This window comes from Eubalaena glacialis, chromosome 2 (assembly GCF_028564815.1).
Source record: "Eubalaena glacialis isolate mEubGla1 chromosome 2, mEubGla1.1.hap2.+ XY, whole genome shotgun sequence".
Lineage (NCBI taxonomy): Eukaryota > Metazoa > Chordata > Mammalia > Artiodactyla > Balaenidae > Eubalaena > Eubalaena glacialis.
The window spans coordinates 149102244-149108990 of record NC_083717.1 but is presented as its reverse complement, the minus strand read 5'-3'; the positions used below and the strand labels follow the sequence as shown (position 1 = coordinate 149108990).

At 43.7% G+C, this 6747-nt stretch overlaps 1 pseudogene; it reads right to left on the bottom strand.

The window, feature by feature from the left end:
* Nucleotides 1-680: 680 nt before the first annotated feature.
* On the bottom strand, nt 681-1109 carry LOC133084709 (V-type proton ATPase subunit e 1-like; annotated as a pseudogene).
* Nucleotides 1110-6747: the final 5638 nt, after the last annotated feature.

Here is a 6747-nt window from a genome sequence, read left to right as displayed (position 1 = left end):
TCTATTGTGGCCACAGGCGCGTGGGAGAGCAGGAGATTGATTCATAGCGGCCTCCACAGAGACACTTTGAGCTGAGGCTTCTCCTTTGTCAGCAAAATCCTGTGATATTTGAGAAATCTGATGGAAAAGCATATTCTGGGAAATGTTACTTTTCATGGAGTCTTGCTCGTTGGGCAAATTAGTTCTCGCTGTGTTTGCTACACGACTCTGGCCTATCCACTGTTTCCTTGACTCTACTCAACAACTTGGTTTAATTAACATTTTAACGTAAATCTCAGCACATTGCAAGACCTTCTTCAAATTATATATTATTGAGGGCAGGGAACTAATTTGATTTTCTTTTCTTTTTTTTCATAGGAAGCAGAAAAATAATTTATTCCAAAAGAGGGCAGAAATAAGATTCATCCTGAGAATATACTTTTGTGTATCTCTTGGGTCAGATCTTCCCTCTGAACATGTTCCCTTATTGACTGTCCCACTGGAGCCTTCATTTGTCTTGTAGCAGTTTTTAAACACCTCACTGATTCCCATGTTGTGAGCAGGCAGGAGCCATCTTCAAATCCATAGGTTCCAAGGAGAGAGTAACATATTTCTCAGAGGAATAGCATTTTCTACCTCAGAAGAGTGTGTAAATATTTTCTGGAGTCGGCACAGTTTAGGTTAAGTAGGTACATAATTTTTCAAAGTGTAAAAAAGACGGTAGGATAAAATACTTCATTGTAGAATAAGATATTCCAACATGGTGTGAATGTTTCAGGCAACTGATGGCCAAAATAGGTGAGTCCAAGAAGGTGGTCTGGGTTTGGAGGTGCTTTTGCATCTAGAGGAATTCTCTTCATGACTTCAGTGACTGAGCACTGGAGAGGGAGTCTTGTCCCTCTAGGCCAAAGATGCTTGAGATACCAAGTGGTTTCATTTTTCAACTCTGGTCCAAAGAGAGGGTTGACTTGGGCCAGAACTGCAATCAGCCAAAAGAGATAGCAGCAAACTGAACAGGTCACTACCATGGTGATGATCACTTTTTAGGGATGAACCAGGGCACCAAGAAGCCGGCAAAGCCCAGACACGTTCATCAAGATGAGGGGCTCCGTGAGGCTGTTATCTGCCATGGGTGCCACTGGAGCTTCTAGCCCCTGCCCCGTTGTCCCGCTTTGGCCTCACCTGGCTGATTTCCTTGACAGGGGAAAAATTTTTTGCTTTTGGCTGGCTTGGTCTTCCTCCCCTACCCCCCACCACTTTGGCTTTGTATGGTTTGGCTCAGAGACATTTTTCCCACAAGGTGGACCAGTGATGGTGATCCCTTTTAAGCCAAGGATGCCAAGTTCTGTGTTCAGGCAGGCAGGCCATTCTGGGTGAGTTTGCTGAGAGGTGCAGTATACGTGCATCCAAAGGCTGTTTGACCCTGAACTTTCATGGTAAACTACTTGAGCGGGCTGGCAAAGTAGCCATTGAACACAGGGTCTGGACAGTTGCACATTACCTTAATAGAACAAAAGACTTACCCACCGCCCCTCTAAAGGATTAGTGCAAATCATTGTGCTAAAAGGAGAAAGAGAAAAATACTCCTGCCGGGGGACAGACATCAATAAATCATGCCAGGCTTCTTTAAAATGTTACACTTGAAAACTAATGAAATTAATGTAAATGATGTGTTTCCTGAAGGTCACAAGACTAAGGGGGAAGATACATGGAATCCGTAGACCTGTTTCTAGGTCCCCACCAATGTACTTTATGATCCCTTCTCTCCTCCGTGAAATATTGATTTTCTCCTGACTTAATTGGCAGAAATGCAAGAATAAGGGGAAAGTGTTTCAAAAATAATGTACTTGGAGATAGGCAATGTAAACATACCCATGAATAAAATAAACACTGTTTGATCATATAAAAGTTTGGATGGAGAAGACTGAGGACGATTTTATAGAAGAGAAAGGCTACTGCCTCTTGACTGAAATTCATAGTGCTGGGCTGGGAGGGAAGTTGCAGACATTTTTGTCTCAGGTTGGCAGTTCACGTGGCAGCTCTGAAGTCAGATGCCCCCATTCAAATATCAGCATTTCCAATCGCTTCCATGTGACCCTGGGGAAGACAATTAACCTCTTTAGGACCATATACCTCATCTGTCAAATGGTACCTATTTCATAGGACTCTTGTGAGGAATAAAGGAAATAATGTAGAGTTTGTCAAGTGCTTCGCTCTTTGCCTGGTAAATGTGAGATCTCAGTAAATGGTAGTTATCAATCTGAAGTCATGCTGTAGGAGGAAATATACAAACAGGTTGGCAAGGAGTTTCTATTCTTCCTGTGGGCTATAAATGTAAAGCTGACACACCCTGTTGTCTATATTCTGGGCTTAAGCTGTAACTGTCATTGTGTCACAAGACACCATTTTCCCCCTCCTCTTCCTCATCTTCTGGCCTATGTTGCTGATCTACTTTGCTTTCTCTTATCTGGATCCTAAGTTAGAGTGGTTTAATATGCCTCAGTGATCTTTGTGGAACATTTTCCACACTAACTAATGGAAAGCTCATATTGATCTAAGTATATGTTTATATATCTTACAAAGGAGGAAGATGCAAGACTTTATTTCTAAAAATTGTAATATACATGTGCTATATATGAAAGCATGTGTGAGTAAACATAACATGGTAGTTAATGGGGCAATCTAGATAGCTAGATTCCAAATGAGTTCCCTGGACTATTTTAGCAACTCAGCTGAAATTCTCTCTCCTTCAGTTTCGCAGGTTAAGGATTTCAGTATCAAAGAGACAGTCATAGGAGAGTGATACAGGAATCAATGAACTGATTTTTTAAATAAATATTCTCAAGAGTTTAAAAACAATTGGTATGTCCCAAATGCACAGCGTCCTGGATTCAACTTTTTTGGGATTTGCTGTACTTTTTCATCCATAGTTTCAGATCGTTGTCTGTGAAGTACTTTTGAATTCTTTAGGACGAACAGTGAGAGATGCATATTAATTTTTATTATACTTCCTAAATTGCAAAGTTAATTATTAAAATGAGATTGCCTTGCTTAGGTAGCTCTACAGTAAACTTTTGCAAACCGAGTTGGAGTGGAAGGAAAGTTTGCTCTTGGAAGATCTAGTCTTCCCCTTACAGTTTGTATGTTTAAGGCCAACAAAGACTGAAAAAGTGTTTTCAGGCTATCTGGGCATTTTTGATTTTTCATTCAGGAGTAAACTATTTTGAGCTTTAACCCCGAATCTCCATTGTTCTCAAAAGGAAAGGCATAGCAAGCCACTGCTATTCCATGGACAAAATAAATCCTGAAGGAAAATATTGTATCCTTCTGTTTATTCCCATGTCAAGAGTTTATTGATCAAGTGAGCTCTCCTGTAGCTTGGGCGGCCTTTGATCTGCCAGGGAGAAATTGGGTTTGGGATTTTGGCGGAAGGGAGGGGAGGAGGTTGGGGAAGGATTTGGAACGTAATGGTCCTTGTTATCTGTAGTGGCCAGAGACACCCTGACACGGGCCAGCTCGGAGCTGCTGCCTGGAAGGAGCGGAGGCCAGGGGATGGCCGGCCGGAGCTGAAGGCAGGGCTTTGGCATTTTCAGCAGGGGAAGCACTTAGTTGAAGCCGCTGGAGTGATTTCTTGCTGCTAATAGATTTGTTTCTTTAGAGGCAGATAAGTAAAGGAAACGATGACTTTTAAGTGAATAGTTCCCCTGCGCAGGGCTGGTTAGTGTCAGCTAGTCCGGTGGCAGGAAATACCAATGGGGTTTTTTTGTAGCCCAGTGACAAAAGGCTTTGCTGTCTCCCCTCCCCCATCCCCACCTTCCCACCGTCGCTCCTTCTCGCCTACAAAACGCAGACGCCGGCCCCTGTGCCCGCTGGTGGAGGGCCAAGGCTTGTCTGAAAGCCGTTTAAGTAATTGCTCATAATTGCACATGTTTCCCCGACTGGGCTTTTACCTCTCCACCCCTGAAATTAAAAGGGGCCAAAGATGTGTGACCTTTTTCTAATGGGATAGGTTCTGGAACAAAGGAATTCAAGGAGGAGGCCCAGGGCCTTTATCAGGGCTCATCTCTGACAGCTGGCCCAGGCCTGGGGGAGCGTGAGCTTGTCCTTTTTCACGTTGGAGGGGAGCAGGGGCGGGAGAGAATTCCTCCTCCCCAAACCTCACAGTTTTGTGCGGTGTGTCTTGAAGTTCTCACTTCTCTTTCTTCCAACACTCTGCCTGAACATAAAATCTTTGCCGGATGCTGAACACCCTTTAATTCTGAAAAGGAATTGACTGACAACGCCCCACAGCAGCTGAGGAGGTCAGCCTCTCCCTGGATAACTCCTTATCTCTGGATAATGCACTTTGCTTCTCTGAACCCCAGGTTCCTCATCTGAAAAACAGGGAAGCTGGGATAATGCCACCTGTCAGAGGGGTTGGAGATAATAATATGCAATACACAGTGCCTAGCACCAAGGAGTCCAATAAATGGTCATTATTTCCTAAATATAATTTCTCAATGTCATTTCACTCCTGTTCCTTTTACCTCTCTGAGCTGAGGAGAGACAAATTCTAGGCCTTGAATTTCATGACCCAAATTAGTTAGAATTAAAAACACAGAAAGGAATTTTAGAATCATCTAGTCTACATTAGAAACACCTGGGGTGTTTTTCAAACTATTGCTGCTCAAGCCACATGTCTAGAGATTCTGACTTATTTGGTCGGGGGTAGAATCCAGGTGTTAGTATGTTTGTAAAGTGATTTAGTGTTATGCCAGTGTGCAGCCAGAGTCGAGAACCACTGTTGGTGTTGAACCCCCTCATTTCACACATGAGAAACCTGAGTGAGGCCGAAAGACATCTGTTAATTCCTTCATTAGCTCATGGATCCATCCAGTTATGTGTGTAGCACCAAATATGCTTTGAGCATCTACTCTGTGTCAGGCAATGTTCTAAGCATTGGTGGTAAGTTGGTGGATGCATCTCTTCCTAGGAGAGCACAAAAACTAGAATGGAGACCTTGCTGGGGATAGTTTCCATCTATCAGCTAACTAGCTAGTTGCTCTAAATTGCTTCTTTATATCAGTAAAAGTCATGCCTGGGGCAAGGAGCAGTTGGTCATTGGAGAGGAGTGGCTGACAGGGACTTAAGCTTCCAGCCCAGATGGTTGCCTTCTCCGTGCTGAGATTCCTGTGATCATTTCTGAATCCAAACATCACAGAATATTCTGCACCTGAAGACTCTGCATGTCCTGAGCCATGTTCTCCGGGCTGTCCTCTTGCCCTCAGATTTGCCTCACACATTTGGGCACAGCTCATGAGCTCCAACCAGATTCTGGGCCTGGAAATCCTGCTGACACAAACGAAATGGAGACAACGTGAAAATTCTGTGCCTCGGTTTATGCTATTATAGTTAATGATCTGTCAGTGTTTCCATTATAAACCCCTATTTTCGGGGATGTATAACCCAGTCATAAACGTTCTCTCCAGGCTGAGCTTTGGCACTTGTGATTTCAGCCTGGGAGCCATGTGTGTGTTGGTGTGTGCATGTGTTTTTACAAGGATATGAGGGAAAAAAATAAGTTAGCCATTTTTAAGCAACGGATGGTGAGAACCAGGGGGGGAAAAGGTGGTAATTGATTGCAGATGCTCTTTTGATGCTGCCAGGACTTGAAAACTGCTGAGTTGCTTTGCCCCCCAATTGGGGATATGAAGGATTGAGATGCTATTCTGTGCCTTAATTCTGTGAAAGAAATGTTAATTGACAAAGTAGAAATCCACATACGAAGAGGGAAAGTATGAACCTGGGTAACTTCCACAAGAACAGGAATTGACTCAGGTCCAAAGGCTGTAGGGGCCAGAAGCCAAAGAATCAAAACAATATGCTTCAAAGACAAGTTCCTTTCACCTGGGGCTGGCTGTTTCTCTCCATCACACCCTCTTACTCTATCCCTACTTAGTAGGGGTTGGAGAAGGTACAGCAGGGGCTTCCAAGAACCTGCTTCGCCTAGTTTTTGATGGTAGCCACAGCTGTCATGGTGTGTGGTTGATGGATGGAGTTGTCCATTTTCCTTTTGCATACACAATTCCAGAAGACTTCTGATAATTTGTATTTAATGAGATTATGTCCACACACTCATGTGAAAGGCACCAGGATGATTGATGTTGGTTAGAATCCAGGAATCAATCCATAACACTCAAAAAGTTGTAAACCCTGAACAAAACAAACAAGCACAACCTCATTTTGTGAGCTGCTTCTCCCACAGATTTTCCAGAAAGATGCTGTTGCTTAAAAATCTAATGACTAATCTTGAACAATGAGGAAATATGCAGAAGAGAAACCGGGACCAGTAAAGTCAGAATCTGTTTTGTCCAGAGACATGCCGGTCCATCAAAGTGTGAAGCTGCACACCTGGCTGATGAGCACAGAGACCGGCATTGCCTTCATCCCCAAATCATGGTCAGGTGGGGACACAGACGTTTCTAGATCCGTTTTCTCTCACAACTATTCAACAACTGTCTGTGGTGGATAGTACTGTGGATGTGTGTTTGTGTGTATATATACATGCACGTACCTTTGCACCATGCCTCCTTGTGCCTGGAATGTTCTTCCTTCCTCTTTGCATGGCTGCTTCTTTCTCCCCATGCTAGTCTAGGCTCAAATGTCACCTTCCCAGCAGACCCTCCCACCCCGTCACTCTATTCCAGGGGTTTGCAAACTACGTCCTGGGGGCCAGATCTGGCCATCAACCTGTTTTTATATGGCCTGAGAGCCAAGAATAGTTTTTAC